This window comes from Grammomys surdaster, unplaced genomic scaffold (genome assembly GCF_004785775.1).
Source record: "Grammomys surdaster isolate TR1022 unplaced genomic scaffold, NIH_TR_1.0 174, whole genome shotgun sequence".
Taxonomy (NCBI): domain Eukaryota; kingdom Metazoa; phylum Chordata; class Mammalia; order Rodentia; family Muridae; genus Grammomys; species Grammomys surdaster.
The window spans coordinates 23,200,231-23,223,761 of NW_021604622.1; the positions used below are offsets into that span (position 1 = coordinate 23,200,231).

Below are 23,531 nucleotides of genomic sequence, written 5' to 3' on the forward strand. Positions count from 1 at the left end.
GCGGGCGCGGCGGCTCGGTAGCCCGGCCCGAGCTCGGGGAGCCCCGCGGAACCCCGAGCATCCCGCGGCGCCCGCCGAGTCGGGCAGGGGGCGCTACGCTCGCCGCGCTCGGAGGGGCGGCCGGGCCGGGCGCTGCGCACTCGCGTCGGGAGCCGCCTCTCGCCTGCCGCGCTCGCCCCTGCTCCCCGCCAGCATCACTTGTCCCGCGGCCGCGCTCCGACAACAAAAGCGGAGGATGCTGCAGCTGGGCAAGGTCAGGACCTTGCTCTGAAGCCGGGCGGCGGCGCGCACGCCTTTCCTCCGACTGAGGAGCTGTCTTTGGCGGCGGGTGCATGTTCGCCAGGAAGCAGTCGGGCGCCGCGCCGTTCGGTGAGTTGCCTTAGCTGAGCTGCTGGAGCCGGGCGCATCCTCCGGGCGTCGTCCTCTTGCTCACCGCCGGTGGGGGTTGGTCCTCCGCTATCAGGGGGCCAGGGGTGGTGGCGGCGGCGGCTGTGGGGTGCTGTCTGCCCCGGGGGAGGACCGCGATCCTGCAGGGTCCCCTCTTGAAACACGGCTCTGCCCGCAACGGGGTCCGGGGTCAGTGTCTTTCTTGGAGCGGTTACCAAGTGGCGTCTCTGCGTGCTCCCCTCCCTGCCACCCCTCTACCTCGGAGGACGCGTATATAGGGCAACACCGACTGCTCCCCGCCACCCTCCAGAGCAACCCGGTTGCATTCATGACGTCCCTAATATACGGGAGAAAACGAGGTGGGGGCGGGGAAGACTTCCTTCCAGTCTTTTGCCCTTATGTTCAATGTCATTACGATGTTTGGCTAGAACAAAATGGAAAGACTTAGTCATATGCATCCATGGCCGTTTCTTCAGTCTCCCGCTGCCCGCCAGACCCAGACCCCTTTGGTCTATATTTAGCGTTTCCGAAGGAAGCATTTTCAGAGGGATTCACAGGCTTCCGGGGGCTTCTCTGTCCTGACAATAGATAGCGAGGCTCTGGAAAGCCCTGCCTGACAGCCAGGTTTGGCAAGGGTGCTTGTGCATGGGAGATCCGCGTAGCGATATTTGGGTGATTCGTAATTAATGGCTGAAAGCAAAGCTGCGTTTCGCTCTCCCCCCACCCGACCTTCCTCTTCTTCTGGTGTGTAATGTGTTTTCATCGATTGATCCTCAGCATGTTGAGCTACTCTGTTCAGAGTAAAGTCTCTAGGAAGGAGGTGCAACCTCCTCGGTCTGAGGGTGGGGGTCGGAAAACAGACTTGGGGGCTTAGGGGGTGTGCATCTCTGAATTTTCCACAACGAGCGGCTTATTTCTCAAATACCCGAAGTTGCGCTTTCACTGTAAACACCCGGGTAATGAAGGGTGTGGAAGAAGAGATAATAGAGGGGGAGGCAGTGCTTGCAAGGGGTTTGTATTTCCCTCATTCGAACTGATCTGCTGTGCTTCAGCTCGGCCAGGCTTTATACATATGCATGCCTAATGTTCTCTAACAAATATGTTGGCTTAGAAGAGAGATGTGTAATAAGCAAAAATCAGGCCTGATAAGCATGACGGACAGTTCACTTTTAAGAACTGTGTGACTGATAGGTAAGACGCTGAGAATTTTCTGCATTGACTTCCATGAAAATGGGGAGGTGTTGCCCCTGCCCATGAGTTACCTCATTTTGCACACTTCCACTGGTGGTAGTTCAGTTGATGTGCCTGATGGTGAGCATGTAGCAACATAATTAGAAGGCTCCCCAGCCACGCTACTAAAATCCAGTGGAAGATCATTTGCTATGACTCCTTTTGGATTGCCAACATAGACCAGTGCATGATTGGGGGGATCGGATATATGGGAAGTATGACCAACAGAGGCAAGAATCCTCGTGTATGGAATATCTGCTTTCAACACCCGGATGCCTCTTCCTTTAGTGATTCTCTGTGCCAAACAGGATCAATTGTTAATGTTGAACAGTATCATCCGTACTGGTCTGTGGGTTACGAGGTACAAGGCTTGAATGAAGATGACTGTGTTTGGAATTAGTTGTTGAAATATAGAAGGACTGTAATTTTACTAATAACAAGCGAGCGTGGGAAAAGCACTGCCAGAGGCTACACAGCTTGGCTTAAGGGAACGCTGCTGCGATTCTTCTGCCAATGCTGCTGTAGTTACACCTTTATTCACATTCAGGGAACTTTACAGGAGCGCTTTGAGCACACTCTTGGAGCCCTTGCATTCTATCCATGTAAAATTTCTTTCAGAAGCATGCCTTAGATCAAGGAGGAGTGCCTTTCTCTTTCCTTTCCTCTCATTGAGTCTAGTGTTTCAGTTTTAACCATGAATCTTATGCACTAGTTGACACCACTGTGTGCCTGTGTGTGCCTCCAGAGAGCAGCTGCTGGGCGTGAGAAAAACTCCATGTATTCTGCATGAGGCTTTTATGCCCTATTGTGGGTTGAAAATGACAGTACTTGACTGAGTGGCAGTTACCGCCCATGCATGAGGTTGTTGCTGTAAATGAAATTATCCTAGTCTTGTGGAAAAGGGTTATTTAACTTTGTGTGTGTTTGCGCAGTTGTAAAACCAAATCATTAGAGATGTCATTAATGTTTGCATTCTCTATAATAAAAGTCACGAGCAGTCAAATGACAGCATTACCAGCTAGTGCACACCTTTCACAGTACAATGGAAATCATCAATTCTCCCCCCACCCCAACCCCGTTCGGTGGTTCATCACAGAGAGGAAAAATGAAATTCAAAAAATATTAGTTGGAAAAGGCAAATGGGAGTTTTGTTAAATATTTTCTAAGTATAATATCATGTTCAGAATGGACTGTAAAAGTGAAAAATGAACTTATAATGTTCTCCAATTATTTTACTTTGTGCATGTAATTGAATGTGTATTGCCTCTCACCAAAATGTAACTCTTTGCTGTCAGGCACACATGTTGTTGTTGAAGAGTTGTGCACAGTTTTTTGTTGTTGTTGTTTTTGTTGTTGTTTTATTTTTGTTGTTGTTTTGGTTTTTTTGCAGGTTTTCCTTTGTAAAGGAAAAACATTGCTTTTAAATTTGAAATGATTCCTAGCGATTTGTTTATAAAACCATGTATACTTTGTACAGATGGGTATATCTAGTTGTAAAAGCCAACTGGAGACAACATAAAATATGTTTACATTGCCAACTTCCCCACAATGCTCTCCTCCTCCTCTTATGAATAGAATATGAACATTCCCTTCTTAGAGTTTCTCATGGGAATGTTGCTGTCAAGTTAAAGTGACACTTGTATCACTCTTGGTGACATAATGTTCACTTTGAAAAGATCCCACATAGTTGGACACACTTAAACACAAATTCGAACTCTGAATAAAATCCAGTCAGACACTGTCCAGTTAGTTTTTAAGCCAATTCACTGAAGGTGTTGCACAATGGGTTTCTGCTAATTTACATATGAGTAAGTAAACTTTAAAATCCGAATAATCCCAGTGGCTTCCTTGTGAGTTATCACTGTCTATGTTCCAAAAGTGAAGTCCTTTGAGGGATGCATGAACTGTATACTGTTTTGTGCGGTTGATTTCTTTTTTTTTAATAATTTATTTATTTTTTTCAAATCGTAATTCATTCACACAGGGGTTATAAGCACAGAAAGGCAGGACGTAGGGAAGGGGATGACACTGGAGCATGGGTGTTCAGGGGGAATACAGATATCTTTCAGAACAGGGTATTGGCTGGGTGAGGGTTCAGGGGACAGATCACTATGACTCTGCCTATGATTCAATTGTCCTTATCTAAGTTGGTATTGTCTGCCAAGGCTACTTATTTACAAGGTCTATGACTACTCAGGCTGGTAAATTTCCATGAAAGGTGCCTGTTTACAATAGCTTATAGCCAGGAAAGTTGATTTCTGAAGAATAGCTCACGATTCTTGTTGTTAGCTTCAAGTTTATCTGATTACATGCCAAAGTAGCAGCATTTTATATGACTGTAAAGTATTAAACATGTCATACATAAATAGTTTCCATCACATTGTCTGCCAATCCGGCCTACTGATTAATAAACTGCCTGGTTAGGTTTAATGAATCCAATTATATTCACAAACAGTACCTCCGACACAGGAAACTCATAGGAATATTTTATCATCCTGTGATCTTAGTCCACTAAATTATAAGACCCATAAAAGATGTAGGGTGATGATGATTGCAGTTCTTCATCTTTGAATCATATGGCAGTTGAGGTGACTTCAAGGTTTGTATCTTGGTTTTAATTGATTTGTAGGAAATGGTTCGCCAACAGTATGACATTGAAGTTATATTCTATACCTCTATGTCTATTGACAGGTTACAAACAGTGACCAAATAAGTGAGACAGTAATTCCTAAAACTCCTGTCTTAAACATCCATTTATGCATTTATTATCCTGGACAGGTCGTGTGCTGAATGCTAAACTTATTTTTATATTTGTATATATGTTTATATGTGTGTGTGTATGTGTGTGCATACGCATGTTACAATATATTCCACTATTTCAAATTCGTATAGCAATCACACACAGGTTGTAGGAAATGGGCCAGTTTTTTTCTCTGTATTTATGATATCCTATAAACGTTATTAGAAAAGCAAATTTCAATAATGTAATGCTGTCTTGTGTTCCCTAATGTGTGAGCCACTTATAATGTGGCCTTTAGTGAACACCAACTCTTATCTTTTAGCTCTCTTCCCTTGATCATTTATGTGGTTATCAGACCCAGCTTATTGACCTGTAAGATGGGTACAGTAAGGTGGAATATCTCAAATGTTGCTTTGAATAAAGAGTATGTGAATATGGTTTGCAAACTTAGGCTTACTAATTACGACCTAAATGATTATTAACTAGATCATTGACATTAAGTGACTCCCATGCCCTCTGAGAATAGGCATTATTGTGATATTATTTTTATATAGATATTCCATTGTAATATTATATTTTGTAGACTGGCATCAAAATAACAATTTTTCTATCTTGAAATATGTAATTCCTTCATGTATTGAAGTATATAACCATTAAGGTAAATGAAATTAAGTTACATCTTTCAGCACTGTTTCTTTCAACAATGGTTATATCCCAGTAAGTGAGAAATTTCAAGACTTTGCTATTCCTTATTATTGTTATGTCAGCCTCCTGATTAAGATCAAATTTTCTACGAAGATTAATGTTGTGCAGAGAGTATTATAGACTGTGTAATCAGCATCACTCTGTGAGGTCAGGTCTTAAACAGCTGCTCAGTTTAAAAGCAGAGAGCTCAAGTCTCAACAGGAAATCACTGTAAGGGAATAAAAAGAAACACAAGCAACAAAGACTGTACAGAGAGGAGAAGGCCTCCTCTAAATGATGTCATCAGAAAGAGGACCGAGGTGTGCACTGGTGCCTTGTTGGACATCAGAGGTCATTTTCACAGATCCCCCCATCTAGAGATCTGCAGTGAAAACAGGCATGTGGGCTTTGTCTCTTCCAGGTTTGAGCTCCTTGGGTATCCCCGAATTCCCTCAAGTTGGTGTAGCTGTTACCTTCTGTGGCATATATCGTATGGTCACCACACTGTGATGGTTCTTCGAATTTGTTACAGAAAATGACCCATGTGACAGCAGACTAATTTATCTTCAGTCAAGGAAGAGTTTTGACAACCAACATGGTTATTTATATTCAAATTTATGTTTTGTTGTGAGAACTGCCAATTATGTTTTCGGAGTAAAATACATGTTATAGCGAGAGGCATTATCTTGTTTTTTTTTTTTTTTGAGCAAAGTAAACAGGTGAGCCAATTATATTTGGTTAGGTCAGTATAGATATATGTGTGTCCAAAAGTTCCACCAATTTTGGATGACATGAGCCTGCTACTTTCTGAAAGCGTTGGGTCATGGGGAGCTGTTAATTATGTCAGCGAAATTACTAAGTATGGTTATCCTCCATAGATCAATGCTAGGCTTTTCTCATTAATATTGTTCTATTTGCTTAATAATTGTAGTGATACCAACTGACCTTAGAAATTAGATTTAAAAGATGTATGTTGGTTACTATACATTTATGTAGATGTTACATATTACTTCTGTTGGTTCGGGAGACTGTTTATGTCTATTGAAATACCTCTTCTCATTTAACCATGTAATACCATTGGTAGAGAATATTTATAGTTTATTTTAAAATTATGAAATGCAGAGGATTTATATTGATTATTAATGTCTTTAGGGAGCCAAATATATATTCCCTACCCTGACTTTCTAAGCAGCTGGGAAATTAGAATGAGAAAAGATAATAAAGAAATCCCCTCCAAGTACTAAACATAGCTTTATGTTTAGTGTGTGACAGACATCTCAGGTCTTTGGTCCATCATCTGTCTTCCTCCCCTCAGAGACTGGGTTGTCTCTGAGCTGGAAGATCCCAGCCTTGCTCTCTGTAGACAAGAATATCTCCAGAGGAAGAAAGAAGAAGCAAGGCAAGTTGTTTCCATATTCTTCAGAGGCCAAGGAAATGAAAGGTTGGACAGAGGCCAGAAGTGTTTCATTAATTAAGTTCCCATCACCTGAAAAGAAGCACCAGAAGTAAGAAAGAAGTGTTCCCTATTGGCATGATCTGAAAGGATTCTGCATTGGAGAATTCAGGACATAGAAACATTCACAGCATTTCATTTAGTAGCCGAGTTCTTTAAATACTTCATTCTGTTTTGTCACTCTCAGAGGAATTGTCAGGGGAGTGCCTACTGCCCTGGCTGATTTATAGTGAAGATGACCCATGAAATTCAACTGAGTTATGAACAGCTAACTCTAAAGTGACTTGTCCTTAGGGTTTCTTTCTTTCTCTCCATGTTAGTTTTTAACTAAAATTAATTGGATGGCCTCGTAAGTGACTTTGACCATGAAAAGGAACCTGTCAGAAGCTAACTTCCCAAACCACATACAAATACTGATCCAAGGTAGCTCTTACTCGGGCATATTTCACCTCAGTATAGTTACTTAGAGTCCAATTGGTATTTGATGTCTCAGTACCAATAGGCCCAATCATGGGTAGAGTTGGAAAGAAAGAATTACATTAAAAATAAATACGTTTTATGTGACTCTGGTTATGATTGCTCTACCTAAAAATGCCCACTCTTTATGACAAATTTTAATCCTCATCAAATATTTTATTTGGTCCTTTAAATATCAGAGTAACATAGTAGTCATCATCTTCAACTTAGAGTAATTTAATTTCCAGAAAGTAGATATCAGAGTAACATAGTAGTCATCATCTCCAACTTAGAGTAATTTAATTTCCAGAAAGAACAATTCTTCAACAGTAACCCAAGTTGTGCAAATAGAAAAGAGCTATAATTCAACCCTCTGCTTTTAAGAAGTCCTCACAGATACAGTGCGTGGTTCTTGAGTTTCTGGGGGACTGCCTGAGGACAGTTAAGATGTTATCAAGCTGTCTTCCAAAGAAGTTGTATCGTTAATATTTTATCACAGAGAAAGTGAGATTTCTTTTCCAATGATGTTGACCACTGTGGGCATTGTAATTATAAAGAAAATGCCCATTAGATTGCAAAAATATTACATTTTCCTGGGACTTAGTTGACTTCCTTTAAAAATGCTGTTAAGGTTAAACATTCCATTAGCTTGTATACTTTTCTTTTGGTAATCCTATATTTCTTCCCTATACCCATTTCTCCTTTTCTCTACTTACCTCTTTTCTTAGCGATTGAAATAGTTTATCTGTAGTGATTATCATCTCCCTTTCCACATTTTAACAGCTGTAGACCTCATTTCATTAAACCTGACTGGGGAGCATGTCCTTGGCTTTTATGAAAGAAAACTCCCTGACTACTCACCGACTCTGTGTCTTAGTGATCAGTAAAGCAATGGAGTGGGCATAGAAAGGGAAGCTGAAAGTTAGACCCCGCAGGGCTGCTTCTGACCATGTGAGTCGAGGGGACATACTCACACTTGAATTTTCAATTGTATTGAGGGAAAAATTAAGAAATAATAAACTTAAAGTGCTTAGCAAGGTACCTAGTAAGGGGACATCAAGAGTGCTAGCTCTTCTTTCTATTAAATAATAAAATGTCAAGTCATTTATTTTTTTGATATTTCCTACTTTTGCTTTCCCCCCCCCCACGTGATACATAATTAGGCACCCACACCAATGTAAGGGCCTTTTCTTGAGAAGACCAGGTGTTTGTGGCCATCATGGCACTTGAGGAGCAACAGGGCTTTACACTTGTCATAGTTAGGGTTTTACTGCTGTGAACAGACACTATGACCAAAGGCTAGTCTTATAAATGATAGCATTTAATTGGGGCTGGCTTAGAGGTTCAGAGGTTCAGTCCATTATCATCAAGCTGGGAGCATGGCAGCATCCAGGCAGGCATGATGCAGGAGGAGCTGAGAGTTCTACATCTTCATCTGAAGGCTGCTAGCAGAATACTTGCTTCCTGGAAGCTAGGACAAAGCCTATGCCCACAATGACACACCTACTCCAACAGGGCCACACCCTCTAATAGTGCCACACTCTGGGCCAAGCATATACATATACAAACCATCACAACACTACCCTCTTTTTAAAGTACCGGATTTTTGTGCAAGAAGAAAAAAATGCAGGAAAAGTTCTCAACCTTCCCTTACCTATCTGTACTGTAGACACTTTTGTCAATGTGGTGCATAGTATGCTTCTTCTCAGGTGCATGTTCATTAGGGAAGTAGAGTTTGGCACCCATCTAAGGAAAATATATTGCTTTGCTTACATTCTTCTGTTGCCCCAGAGACATGTGCTTCCCCCTCCCTCCCTGTTATACACAGTAGGCTCTTTACCAGAATTACTCCATTTGGGAATTTATTTTATCATTGATCCTCAAATTTTAGCGAGTGAATGGCACATAGTAAGCATGCTAACCGTCACAAGTTGTATGGACAGTCTTGTTTTTGTTGTCCAGACTGGCTCATGACCCTTCATAAGGCTTTTGCGTTGTTTGCTTTGGACTAATTTTGGAGACTGGCCATTTAGAGCTTATGTAAAAAAAACAAAAAACAAAAAACTGAGCAGTTCTACTACACTATATGATAAGCCAATTAATGTGAAAATTGCATGGAGGCACATTTCAGTTTAAAAATGTTCTTTGGAACTTTTAATATACTCCAATAATATGGTAATTTTTATGAGTTGGAATAATTTTTTTTTGCCTCTAAAACAGTGTTTAGCACCACTACAAACTCAGTTTCAACATGCCCACTTCACTAATGGCCATAGTGATTGAGGTATCGCATGTCATTGGGTATTGCACAAAAAAGGGGTCTCAGTGGTAATGTACTTCCTTGTCCTTTATAGGACCTCAGATACTGAAAACTATGATATATTGGGTCAAAAACTTGCCCTGCATTTTTTTTTTTTGCACAAAAGTTTGGTACTTTTAAAAAAGGGGTAGTGTAAAGCCCTATTTCTCCTCAACAGTGAAATCTGTCAAGCTCTCTCTAGAATATTGTTTTGTGGTGTGGAGGGCTGCTGTGTCTGGCGCTGATTAGGTTTTATCAGAACAGTTTTAGAAGTGTGAATTGTGTTTGTGCTTTCTTTGTGTGTGTGTGTGTCTTCAGAATATTTCTTTAAAAATTATTTGAATACAATTGCAGAGATTCTTATCACTCTAACTGTAGCCTGCCAATAGGAAGAAGTAAAGATGAGTTAAAAAACTTTAGTTTGTTACACAGTCTCCAAATGCTTGAAGAAAATGAGGAAGGGAAATTAAAAGTCCCCACTGAGTTGTTACTTAGCGAGAAGCGAGGTTTTACATATTTGGGAAGATGTGTTTTTTTGCTGTGTGGTGATTTATTTCAGTTATAAATCTAAAGTCCTCTTTACTTCAGCTCAGGTATATGAGAACTCGTAGAACGACACCATTTTTGGTATTTGAGCACTCAGAACATGTACAAGGGGGTGATCTTACCTTGCACTTGTGAATACTAGACAGAAGCAGACTGTGAAAGGAAGGAGCAGGAGGGTGGCTGGTATAAAGGACAGTTAAGTGACACCTCTTACTTGGCAGATTGACACACTGGGTGTGTTGTAGTGAAGGCTGATTAAAAAGTGAAGTCATTTTTGAGAACTGTAAAAGGGTAAATGAGTAGCTTAAAGTACTTTCAACAAACTGGGCAGAATTAAGTTTTGAATAAGTAAGAAACCATAAAGAGGTACAAACTGCAGGTTTGGGTGTATTCCAGCAGAACAAGATAAGCTAACATCTCCTTCCAGGTATGGAGCTCATTTCTATGTAAAAGGTTACAACTCACCTGTTCAAAATCAAGTTTTAAAAACTTAAATAGCGTTACAGCTATGTTTTTAAATCAGGTCGGACATAGTTTCCTTCCTTTGTGTGCAAGCTCCCTTAAAATACACTAATAGCCACAAGGACTCTAGACTCTTCAGTGTTAAATACACTCTTTGCTTCCCACAGTGTAGCAAGATGATTTAACCTGTCTTTCCTAGAGACTGACAAACTGTCTTTTGCAGCATCCCAGTTTGTACACAGAGAGTGGCAGGCAATGCCAAGCTGCAAGAGGGTGAATGCTGTCAGAGCCGAGAAACACTTGGCTTTCTTTGAACTGGGTTTTTGGAGGAAATAAAAACAAAGTTATTCGTTTGAGGTTTCCTGGGACATTAGTTTTTTTTACAAGAGTATCCCCATATTCCAGCACTTCAAAACACCATCCTGAAAGCCACACAACAGATTGCTGTCCAGTGGATTTTACTGAGCTCATGGGTCTTCGGGATACCCTTCCACCAATTGCACATAGCAATATACAATCTCCAGGCATTTATCATCGTAGCTTTTGAGGTGGCGTGGGTCAAGGTTCAGTAATTTGATGAGGTTCACAGCTCTGGTCCAAAGATGTTAGCGCTGAGCTATCGTCACAATCTCTCTCAGTATCTTTCATATTTACACAAATGAATCTATTGCACGTTTCTCTTCCCCCTTCTTCTCGTGTTTAGAGCAAACTGTTAATGTGGACTATGAATTCATTTTTAAGATTTTTTTGTAGCTTATTCATGCTCAACGTTCAGACCTATACTTTATGTTAATTAGGACATTCACATTCTATAGGAGTGATTGCAGTTTTTCTACTGAACAGCACATAGTTGCAACCTAGGTGTTTATAGCTGATGTATCTCTGAGGGTGACGGCTCCAGGTCATTTTGAAAGAAGAAGTCTGCTTCTGTGTTTCTTACATGGCATCGAGGACATTCAAGAGGAAATGGTTGTTCTGGGTAAAGCACACGCTGCCCAACAGTTTGTAGTGGTGTTACCACCATGGGGAAACTCCCATAATCATGTCAGGAAATAAGCCATACGTGCACATTGCTTTCAAATATGGGCCCACAGTAGGGTTTCAGACTTTTCAGTATGTAGTGGTGGGATGTGTAGAGTCCCATGATGCCAGAAGACTTTGTGAAGATCTTAAGGATGGCAGAGAACAGATGGTGTTTTAACAAAGTGTCTGTGGATGATCTGTAACATTGCAAATTGACTGGAATACTGAACGGCATAAATTAGACCTAAATCAAGACCTAGAAACATACCGAGTTTTCCCACATCAGGTAAAAACATGCCAAAGGGCATTTTGTCAGTGGTCCTACCTGACTTTGGAGATTTTCATCAATCAAAATACCGAAAAGACTCTTGGTAAAGCTTAGGCTGGTATCAGAACAAGGTGCTATAGGGGAGTGGTGCAGACCAAAGGCTTCTTATCACAGATCTAAAGGTTGGTTTCTGGTAAGGGCTCTCTTTCCAGTTCAGGTATAGACTTCTAGTTGTCTCTTCCTTCACAGGGTCTTTTGCTCTATGACCTTTCCTGGGAGGTATTTGTATCCACCCCGATGACAGACTGACAAGATAATTCAATCTAAGACAAGCTTGGTGAACCACTGTGTTTATTAGTGCTACTTACTAATAGGTACCTTACTTACTGTTAGGTAACTGCATCACCAAAAAATCCATGCCAGCACAGGTGAGTGGCTCACAAAAGCTGGGTTATCAGAATCCCGAGGTGGTGTAGTTACTCCATTAAAGTTCTTTTTCTTGGCTGGCAATTGTTCTGTAAACTATGGGAAGGGCTTGGTGAATCTTATTTTTCTTGTGAGTTCTATGAGTCTCAGAAGCTTCCCTCTGTTCATGTTTCAGTCTGGGGGAACCACTACACACTCATATCCTTCCTGTATTTGTCCTTATCCTTCATTTTGTAAGGTCCCTCTTTTCAAAAGACCCCACTTCTGCAACTTCATGTAACCCTACTTGCCTTCAATAGACCCCTAACCCAGTCATCTCTAAAGCTCAGACTTCATCAGATGTATGTTTGCTGGGATGATGGAACGTTCCAGGAGAGACTGCAGGACAAAGCCCTCAAGCTCTCCACAGCCAAGAAGGCCAACCATTTCCCAAGTAAATGAGAATGTTCAATAGACAATGTTGACAATTCATTGACTAATTCAGTTCCTGTTAAATAGTTGGCTTTGATTTATAAACTGTAGATGTTGATGTGATTCATGCTTTGGAGCTCTCAGCATGTTGTATTATGAAGGTTTTGCAAAGTTATTTTTACATGAGTTGGTCAACTTTGGAAGGATTGGCTCTTTTGCTTCTCTTTACTTGACTTCTTAATGCTGGTCCAGGGCTTCCTTCTTAGATAGCTACTGCAGACTCCTGAAGGCAGGGACACTTGCCCTCACTCTGCCTCCCTCCTGGTCATTGTTTGCACGGCTTCCGGAAGGCTCAGATCTTGTCTTTGCCTATGCTACCCGTAAAGGCGATCAAGGAAAGGACCAAGTCTTCTTATTGCCACATTTTCCCTGCTCCATCAATGTCTTCAGTTTACTCAGCGACAGCTACTTTGAACATCTTTCTGCTTTTTCCAGGCTAAAGCAGACATTCTTCTAGTATTTTTAGAATCTAATTGCCATTACAATATGCATGTGAACTTGAAGTCACCTCATCTACTTACTAGTTTGCAAGGTTGCTTTCATGTGTTTATCCTTGAGGGTTGATCCTTAAACTATTTTAAAGGAAGCATAGTTAGGTACAGCACAGAAGCACGATAGGAACAGTAATGCCTGCCGGGCTTCTAGATACACACTTTATGGAGGATGGGGAGGATGGGGAGGATGCCATCATCTCTGAAGCCTACCTTAAGTGTGTATTGGAAGCAGAGAGGAATTTAGAAAGCAGATTACCTAGCTATAAGTGGCTGGGATATCAGTATGATTGTTAGTTACCAAGAGGTGACCAAGTTTCCGTAAATAGGTGGTACACAGTGCTTCAGTAGGTAAGTTGGCTTTTGGCTGCCTTATATTTCCTGGCATCCTTAGACACAGCTGGTTATTTCTCAAAGGCAGATTACCTCATTGTGAGTAGGATTCAAAGATCCTGGCTACTTTGTTGCAGAATAATGTTAAACATACTTTTATAACTTTAACATCTTCATATTTCCATGGAATAGTGTTACCTCAAAGGACAGTTGTATATTGATTGTGAATCACGTGGAAGATGCTGCTTTGCCTGAGAACTCAGAGATCATTCGTCTATGAATATCATTTTAAGGATAAGTGAGATGAGACACAGTAACATTAAAACTGATTAGCACATTTAATTATCAAGATCAGACTTGTTTTCCCAAAGTATGTATTTCCCATTAGATTTAAATTTCAGATATGCACTAGAATATTGAAACTGTAAAGTAAATTATTTCAAACTCTGTCACTGTCCAAATGTTGATTCTGAGATAAGGCCTTGATTCCAATGTATGGAACACATTGCATTTTCTTTCATAAGGAATACATTTTTGTGTTTGGGTTATTGTGGTTTTTGAAAACTGAAATATAATTAAAATGTTAGGTTCTAACTAGGTGACTTTAAGAGTAGGATTTTGTAGTTTCCTGTACACTTTTATCCATATTTGTGACTCAGAATTAATATAATAAATTTATGTTTATAAACATTCATATTTGTCCTTTGGACTTTCTTGTCACAAAATTCCCTGCCTCATTAAATTTCCTGTACCTTAATGAATTGTCTCAAAACAGAAAACTTTTACACTTACACTGTGTTATTGTTGAATGTTGCATTGCATTGGAGAAAGTCCTTCTGGCCTAGTAAGTGTATTGTAAGGTAGTTTCCTTGTAAGATTGTATTTTTTTGGCTGACCACTCGAAGAACAGCATGGGTAGAGCCTTTACCTCTTGCAGCTTTGCAATGGCTCTGTGTTCGTGCACTGTGGGTTTTGGATATTCCACTTAGTTATCTCTTCATTACCCTGACTCAGTTTAGTTCTAGAGAGGGTTCCAGTGTTCCTGATTAGAGTGTGTCATCAGTAGCTGTGCTGAAAGGCTGGTCACATCAGGAGAGGAGGAGCAGAGGACATTCTGGCCTTTCCTCATCACCTTCATGTGCACTGTTGACATCTGTGTGGTCTTTCAGATTTTGGTTTTGAGTCTCAAAGAGAGTGAGAAAAGGACCCCTTCCCTCCCTCCACCCCCCCAATTATTTGCCAAAGGTATCCCATGCTTTGGGATGTTTCTGTTTAAGTCATCCTAAGAATTTATAAATTATACACCCTAGCCTATATTAACAAAGTGTTCCTAAGGATATTAGACAGGTAGGACCATGCGAATCCCTGCTGTGTGTCCTCTTCCTCCCTTTTCTTCTTTCCATTTGTCTTTTCTTGAAATAGCGTCTCACACTATAGATGAGCTGGTTTGCAATTCACTTTGTAGCCCAGGCTGGCCTTAAGGTTTCCATAGCTATGCATAAACCTTCTGAGTGCTGAAGTCATAGGTATGAGATACCACACCTAGTTTGACATCCATCTTTTGTCTAGAAAATTTATAATTTGAATCTAATCGGTTTTGTTCTCCTTGAGGAGCTAATTAATAATTTAAATACAATGTTTAAGTTTGTTTTTTTTTTCTTTTTTAGTTCACTGAAATTTTCCATTTGGTAGCTTACCAAGCAAGACATTCAAATCATCCAGTGTTTCCAAAACACTAAGTGAGACATGCCAACTACTAGGTCTTGTGGGATTCGTAATTCGATTAACATTAGTGTGGCTGGAAAGAGTTATATGAAATCCCCAAGCAACTCAAGAAACTGAGGTATTTGTATGGTTTTTGGGAGGGACACAGAGTCACTCTGCCATAGGCAACTGCTCTTATCTTCAACGGCACTTCTATCTATCCTGGGGTTTTATACCCAGCTATAATATTTAGCCTATAATCTCCAGAAAACGTAATCCAAATATCATTGTAATATGTTGGTGTTTTTTTGTGAAAGTTGTTTTCTATGAGTTTTGTGTTTCCTCCTTCCTTCCTTCCTTCCTTCCTTCCTTCCTTCCTTCCTTCCTTCCTTCCTTCCTTCCCTCCTTCCTTTCCTCTCCCTCCCTCTCACTTCCTTACTTTCTTACTTATTTACTTTTTAAAAATTTATTCTTATCTCATGTATTACATCCTGACCACAGTTTTCCCCTCTACACTTTTACTAGTTCTCTTACCACCTCCCATCTCCCCCAGATCTACTTCTCTTCAGTTTTCTTTCAGTAAAGGTCAAGCCTCCCAGGGAGATCAACTGAAAACAGCACCATACGTTGCAATAAGGCTAGGCAAAAATCCCCCTTCTTAAAGTGTAACAAGGCAAACCAATAGGAAGAAAAGGATCCCAAGAACATGCAAAAGAGCCAGAGACACTCTAACTTCCATTCTTGGGAGTCCCACAAGAACACCAGGCTACACAACCATAACATGTATGTAAAGGATCTAGCTTAGTTTGGGGAGGTAGGTATTTGCAAGTGAAAGTAATTAATGAATATTTATTATATATGAATATTTATATAAGGTACTGCTTACTTATAAAATAAATTTAGAGAGCTGGAGAGATGGCTCAGCGGTCAAGAACACTGACTGTTCTTCCAGAGGTCCTGAGTTCAATACCCAGCAACCACATGGTAGCTCACAGCCATCTGTAATGGGATCTGACGCCCTCTTCTGGTGTATCTGAAGACAGGTACAGTGTACTTATATACGTAAATAAATAAATAAATCTTTAAAATTAATTAATTAATTAGGGCCAGTGATATGTTTGCATGTGCAAGGGCTCTTGCCACTGAGCCTGGCAATCTGACTGTAGTCCTGGGATACACAGTACAAGGAGAGAACCTCTGTAATTTGTTTGTGTGTGGAAGAGTTCTTGTCCAAGAGTTCATGGCGTTTGGGATATTTTGACGATGAATCTGGCCTTCTGTATTTGGTATTTTGCAATCAAGGGCTCAAGCAAACCTGAACAAAAATAAAAATAAATGACTATTAGTATCTATACTGAGTATACCTAGAGTGATTTTCATTATTTATCTTAATGTAAGAAATTCTGTGTGACAGCTGATCGCATAGTGTTTGTATTCATTCCAAAGCTGTGGAATTAATTATTAAGAGCTTTATATAAATATAAAGACCACGTGCATAGGCCATATAGACACTGTATTGTTTTACCTAAGGTGCTTGAGTACCCGAGTCCCATGGCAGTTGCTGGATCCAGTGACCACTGTACCGAGTTGTGGACATTAACATATAGTTGTGTATTTAAGAATATGAGCAAGCAATTTTCAAAATTGTCAGTAGCAGCGCTCCAGTTTGAGCTTTTGATAACACGTGCTGAGGATAGCACTTGACCTTTGCGCACTCCTGTGAGATGCTTGTGACATCAGGCCAATGTAGTAGACATCCTATGCGTTATAGGAACAATGCCATTAGAATTGTTAAGGTCCTCAAAACAAGAGAAGTCTAAGATGTGGTCAGAGCTGACAAGAGCCCACAGAGATGGGATGGCTAAGTGTCGTGTGGAGTCCCTTATGGATTCCTCAAAAAGTAAGAGGACATTAGGGAAAGATGAGGTAGATTTAACTTAACAATAGATGTTAGTTAATAGCAATGTTTAAGTATTGCCTTATTAGTTATAACAAATGTACTGTAACATATAGGGTAAATTGAGTATTAGAATATAACATCTCTATTAGAAATTCAAACATTCCTATTCAGAGTTTTCCAAGACTTGAGTAAGGATGGGGCAGCTTGCTTCATCTGAATAGTCTGGAACTCTGCCCTAAGATTCGATGCATGTTAATCAAACTAGACTTGCTGTCTATTAAGTGACCAATCAGCATGATGTAAGCATTGTAATCAGTTGTGTTCTAGATTTCTTGCTCCTGTAACAGGAAAATAAATACCAAAACTGTTTCATAGCGGTGGATTCTTTTCCCATCACCTGGTTGGTTGTTTATAGTCATGGCAGGAAGATAACTCAAAAGTTCCTGAATTTCTCAATTCAGTTTTAGAGCAGGCCTTTCAGAGAAGCAAAGATCATTTTTGTTATTTCTTTTGAAGTAACTTTAAGCAATCATTAGGAATATTTTCTTCCTTCCACGTACAGCCCCCTTCAAAGAAATAAAAGAAACAGTCTATGTTTTGTGAATGATTTTTCCAGTACTTGAAAATGAAGTCTTAACCTCGAACCAGCCTGTCCTTCAACATATTCAGTCCCTAGGTTCTTTATATCCATGTGTAGGAAGGTTTCAGTCAGCAAGTGAAAATATAAGAAGCCAAGTGAAATTCAAATAAAGGAAGACTTTAAACAATATATTTCAATTTTATTATTTTCGAAATTTTTTTAGGGTAACTTTCCAAAATATTGTGTAGGATATATACCTTGAAAAAAAATTGACTTTTCCCCCTAAAATCCCAATTTAACTTGTCCTAAACTACTTATCTAAAGATGTAGAGTTTTTGGTTGCAAAGTTGCAGTTCTTTAACTCCTGACACTGATGTGGCCGGTGCTGCTGATGCTGGCGGCGGACCCTCCTCTGCTGTGTTCTTCAGACCCCCACAGTTGTGACGGGAGCTTCCGTGTTTAGTAGTCCTTCAGTACCATGTGTATTCAAGTGTCACTTTCTCGTGAAAGCTCATCCAGTCACAAACTTACCTCCGTGGAACTCACGCAGAAATTCACTTCCTATTGGAGAATATTTCATGCACGTTGCTTTTGGTGGTAATTGTGTGGTGATCAATGTGAATATCGAAAGAGAATCTGTCACAGCTGCCTGTTCTCCTAGCGATAATGGAAAACAATGTCTTCAATCAAATATTTTATAACTTAACAAGGAGGATGTGTATTAGTGAGAGTAAACTGAGTTATGGGGTCCAAGAAAACAGCCCCTGGTTTCAGTAGATTTAAAAAAAAAAGCTTGGTGCATTTTCAGGTTGGATTATCAAGGGCATGAAACGGAGTCTTACATAATACTAGTAACTTGGGCATTCAGCCAATGGACTCTCCACCTGTGCAGGTTTCCATGGCCGCTGGGGGAAATGGATGAAGTGTTAAATAAAGTCATACATTACAAAGCCTTATTGCAAAGGCAAAGCAGATTACAGAGCTGTCCAGTTTTACCATGTGCCAACAGACAGAGAGAACCAGGGTAGTGGTGAGCGGCCCTAAGCACTCCGTTTAAAGAGGCAGAAGAGTCTTAGAGAGCTGAGCTGGGTAGTTTAGAGTCCTGAACCCAGGAGTCACTCCTTTGGAGCCCGTAGTTCTATCCATAAACCCATTCCTGGTTTCAGAATGTTTGTACTTAAGGCAGAGCTTTGGTTTTTTCTGTTGTTGTTGTTGTTGTACAGAAGTAAGAAAGAAATGTCAAAGCTTCATTTGTCAATGGCACAGAATAGGATGTGAATCATGACTGAGGATCAATATTATGATAATGTGCTCAGATAAAGTGGTAGCACATTCCAAAGTAATCTTGTTGGCTTTTGAGAAATGCTATTTCCAGATATTAAGAAAATCCAGGCCCATTTTATGTAGCAAGGGCATTTGTGTGAACATATGTGCGTATGGATATATTAAACACATATTTGTGTGTATTTGGGTGATAGATAGCTTGATTGGTGTATTATTGAATTTCATTTTTTTAATTTAATTGTACATGTGTGTGTGTTCATAAGTGAGTTTTACGTACATCACAGGCCTTCACAGGCCAGAGGAAGCCAGAGGAAGGTCTTAGATGCTCTGGAACTGCAATCCCTAGATCGTAACTTACAAGAGATGGTGTGCTATCATGTGGGTGATGGGAACCAAACACGCCCTCTACAAGGAGAGTAAGTTGCCTTAGCTGCTGAGCCATCTTCCAGCCCCAGTAGATTTGATATTTGAACATTCTTGGAGACTTAGCATATTGCCTCATTTTGATAGAACAATGGATCATATCCAGGGACACTTGCTTGGTTTAAACATCTCCTTCCTCTCTCACTTCCTCTTGCTGATCTCTACCTTCATCTGACTTGCCTATCACATGCGCCTCAAGAATGGTGGTTCAGCAATCATGTTTCCCTGCTACACTTGGCATCCACCTCACCCTCCGTTTCATGCTGGCATGGTCTCCATGGCAACCCCAGGCTGCTCCACAGGCAGCTGGCCATGCTGGATGGCTGAGGCTGGCTGGCAGAAGCGATCAAAGAGTGAGAGGAGGCCTTGAAGAGCCCTGGAAAGAGCTTCTGGTGAAATTGTAACGACAGAGATAAAAAAAAAAAATGTTATTAATTTGAGATATTCCAGCTAGTGGTGAGGTTCCCAGGGGCACCCATCTTCCATCTGTATCTTGCAAATAATAGTATTCCCAGATCTCCATGCCTCTTCCATTGTAGGTTTACTCTATTGGTAAATGCAAAAAAAAAAAAAAATGGAGTAAGCAGATTGAACACTGAGCGAGGGCCAGTGGCTGCACTAGGCAGTTGTCGCTTCCTTTATGTACATACTTGGCAGTCATTTGAATCAGTTGTCCTCAGTGTTAAGGTCTGGACTTCAGAACACTGTCAATCATTTGCTGGTCCTGTGTCCTTTGGGTGTTGATTCTAAGATGAGAGGCAAGCTTCCGAACAAACTGCTTATTCCTCGGGCTCCCTTCAGTCTTGCTTGCTTGATTGACCTTTCTCCAGAGAGCCCATCCCAGAGACAAGCTAACAAATGTTTACAAGAAATAGCACAGAGTGGTGAAGAGTGAGAGCTAGGAGCAGCGGGGAGACACAGTTTAGGGACCACATCCAAGGAAAACGTGCAGTAGTTCTATGGCAGGTTAAAATAAATTCCCTGCAGCCATTTGTTGCCTTGGGCCTCTCGGTGGATAACGCTGCTGTTTTTCAACATAAAGTGAAATACAACTTAGAAAAGATATACCTGTATTATTGATCATATCTCTTCCTGCTTCTAAAACCCATTCTTTTTTGCATATCCATGTGTGCAGCTGTTGGGTATAGTAACACTGAGCTTTTAAAAGGATAAAGCTTGAATAGAAGGTAAACGTTTCATGTGTTTCTTCTCTTATGATATTCGGTTTGTTAATCCCAACATCGGAAAACACTAATTGTGTTTAATACTCTGCGTTGCTTAAATATTTCCAGTCATTAGGGGAATAGATATGTGTGAATACAAGATATGTATAAAATAATACATATATTGTATATGGAACTTGTCTATAATTGTAAGTGAGTTCTCTTTTGCTTGTACTGTGGAGATTTTCCTAAAGTGAAAAAAAAGTATATTCATAATCATTTGTTTGAAGGTTTGGTAATGTTGTTTGGCTATACAGTAATGACAATAAACAGAAATTATCGCTGAATGTGAAGAATATTGCTTCCGTAAATTGGATGGTGAAATGAAGTAAGTTTTTCTCAACAGATAACTTCAGCATTACAGACAGAGCATCTCTAACGATATTCAAATATTGATAATAAGGGGAATTGATAAATATCTCTCAAAAGGTTTTTTTTTTCGAGTTAAATGTGATCTGATTTGCAGTACCAATTCAAAAGTTTTAAAAGTAACTTTTGAGATACCACAAAGGCTTGTGGAAACCATGCACCATAGTCTCCATCAAGAAGGAAGTATAACTCAAAGAACATACCTAGCCAGTACCAAAATGTGACCGTTCTTAACTCCTGTACTGGAAGAGAAGAGTGTCCATTGAATAATGAGCTGTGTCCTTATCTGAAGGCATTACGGGAAAAGAGAAAAATATGAAGGAAAGCAGGTGAAACTGGCCATTGCCAATACCCGAACTGTTTTCATTCCTAAGAACCTAGAAATGGTTTAATAATTAAAACAATGTCAGTTACAAGTCACTTCTGGATTTACAACAGAGAGAACTTAAAGAAGCGCATTGGATACACAGCTGATAGGAAAGAGAAGCCAAACACGAGGATGGAGAACTTAGTTAGGACCTAGTCTGAGAGGATCCTTGCCTTCTTTAGTTTCTATCACTCGTCCTCACGTGGGGCCATATTGAGGCCTCCACCACCAGTTCCCCTGTTTGTCATGAGCAGGCAGAAGTATTATTTGAATCTCATTACAGACAGAAGAGATGCCCCTCAACATCTAGCCCTGTATTGCTGAGCCTCTAGGTCTCCAAAACGTTAGGTGTGCTAACAGAGAAATGTTGGCCAAGAAGATAGCAGAGGGCATTCCCCATAATCCTCTAGCCTGGGCTACCCAGTAACGTAATGGGGAATATGTAGCCACCAGCTCAGAATTTGGGTAAGGCAGAGATAAGAAGACAATAAGGCTCTGATTCTTCCGTTCTTCCAAGTGGGTAAAGCCAATTAGAATCCCATTGGCAGAAAAATACAGAGCTCTACCTGCATGGCAGTCCCATAATAGGGGGAAAACCTTGGTAGGGGAAGGCGTGGAAGTGAAGAATATAGGGAAATGGACCAGCTAACACTTCCAATCAATGCCTAAAATATGACAAATTCCAAAGTTATGCACAATCAACAACTCTCAGGATAATAGAAATTTAAGATAATATTCTCAACCTGAATTAAACCCTAAATTTTGGTTCTGTTTCAGTCATGATTATATATATATATTTTTTTTCCCTTAGCCTCAACCACTACCATGAATCCAGAAAAATATGTAAGAAGCAAATGACTAAAAGAAGACCAGTAACTTTAAAGCTATTGGCTGATTAGTTGGATATTTATATACTACTCTGAAGGATATTATTCAAGTTTATTATTAAATTTATATAAAACGATATGATTTATAAAAATTTATAAAAATGCATTATTAAAACTCTGAAGGATGATTATTAAGACTAAAAAGTAAACCAGTAAAAAATTCCTGATCTCAACGATACAGTATTAGTTGTGGTTATTTTTTAGAGCTTGACATATATTTATTTGAGATGACTATATAATAATGAAGTTTAAAAATATTTATAATTCGATGTCAACTAAAACTTCAAGAGAAATGAGTTAGAGACCACAGCAAGAGTAAAGAGCAGAACAGAGCTATACTCAAGCATATATCTCATGACATTATTAAATGCCCAGAAATATTTGCTATGCTTTCATCCCATATTTAGTGATTTATTTTTAGTGCTATTTAGGTATATTTAGTGACTGTAACTGCATTTATCTCTGGTTTTGGAATTAAAATTTTCATTTATTCTTCTTACTCGATACATCCCAGCCACAGCTCCCCCTCCGTCTACTCTTCTAATCCCCCCCAACATCCTCTCTCAGATCATTTCCACCTGACCCCCACCCAGTTTTTCCCCAGAAAAGAGCCGACCTCCCAGGGACATTAACAAACATGGCACAACAAGATTCAGTAAGACTAGCCACAAACCCTCACATCAAGGCTGAATGAAGGAACCCAGTAGGAGGAAAAGGGTCCTAAAAACAGGAAAAAGAGTCAGAGAAACACCTCCCCCCAACACACACACCACACACACACACACACACACACTGTTCTCAGGGCCTCCAGAACATCGAACCAGCCACTATAACATACATGCAGAGGACCTTGTGTGCACTCATGCAGGTGCCATGATTGCTGCTTCCATCTCTGTGAGCTCCCATAAGCCCTGCTTAATTGATCCTTCAGGTAGTGCTGTCCTCATGTCCTGACCTCTCTGGCTCCCACATTTCCTCCTCCCTGTTCTTCAGCTCCAAGGACAGGGATCAGATAGAGACCTCCTACCGTGGCTCTCTCTCTGCCTCAAGTTCGGCTGTGGGTCTCTGCATCCGCTCCCATCAGCAGCCAGAGCAGCCTCTCTGATAACGGCTGAACTACGCATTGATCTGTTCCTAGAACCTAACATCATTAGGAACAATTTCATTGATGTCCCTCCCTTTTAGAGCTGGTTTTGAGACTATGTCCCAACCCATAACATTATTAAATGCTCATAAATATTTGGTGTGCTTAGAAAAGTAATCGTTCAAGGAAAAGTTGATCTGGGAGAGAAGAGAGGTGTAGGGAGTGACCTGGAGGGGTGGAGGGAGAAGAAACTGCAGTAGAGTTAAAATGTATGAGAGAATAATAATAATAATAATAATAATAACCCTAAATGTTAAAAAAAAAGGAAATTGTTCAAGTTTGACTCTTCCTATTTCAGATTTCATGCAAAATTCCTTCTCTTTTGGTCAGTTGCTATTATCTTTTACATTGTATGTGTACATGTGTATGTTACACACAGAT

At 40.3% G+C, this 23,531-nt stretch overlaps 1 protein-coding gene across 1 annotated transcript in view; it reads left to right on the forward strand.

The window, feature by feature from the left end:
* The first annotated feature begins 142 nt into the window (after window positions 1-142).
* The window catches only part of Ctnnd2 (catenin delta 2), an 810,313-nt gene continuing 786,924 nt past the window's right edge, over window positions 143-23,531 (forward strand). The window contains exon 1 of the mRNA XM_028767562.1: window positions 143-369. The gene's annotated coding sequence lies outside the window, so the exon portion shown is untranslated. The remainder of the gene's footprint in view (window positions 370-23,531) is intronic.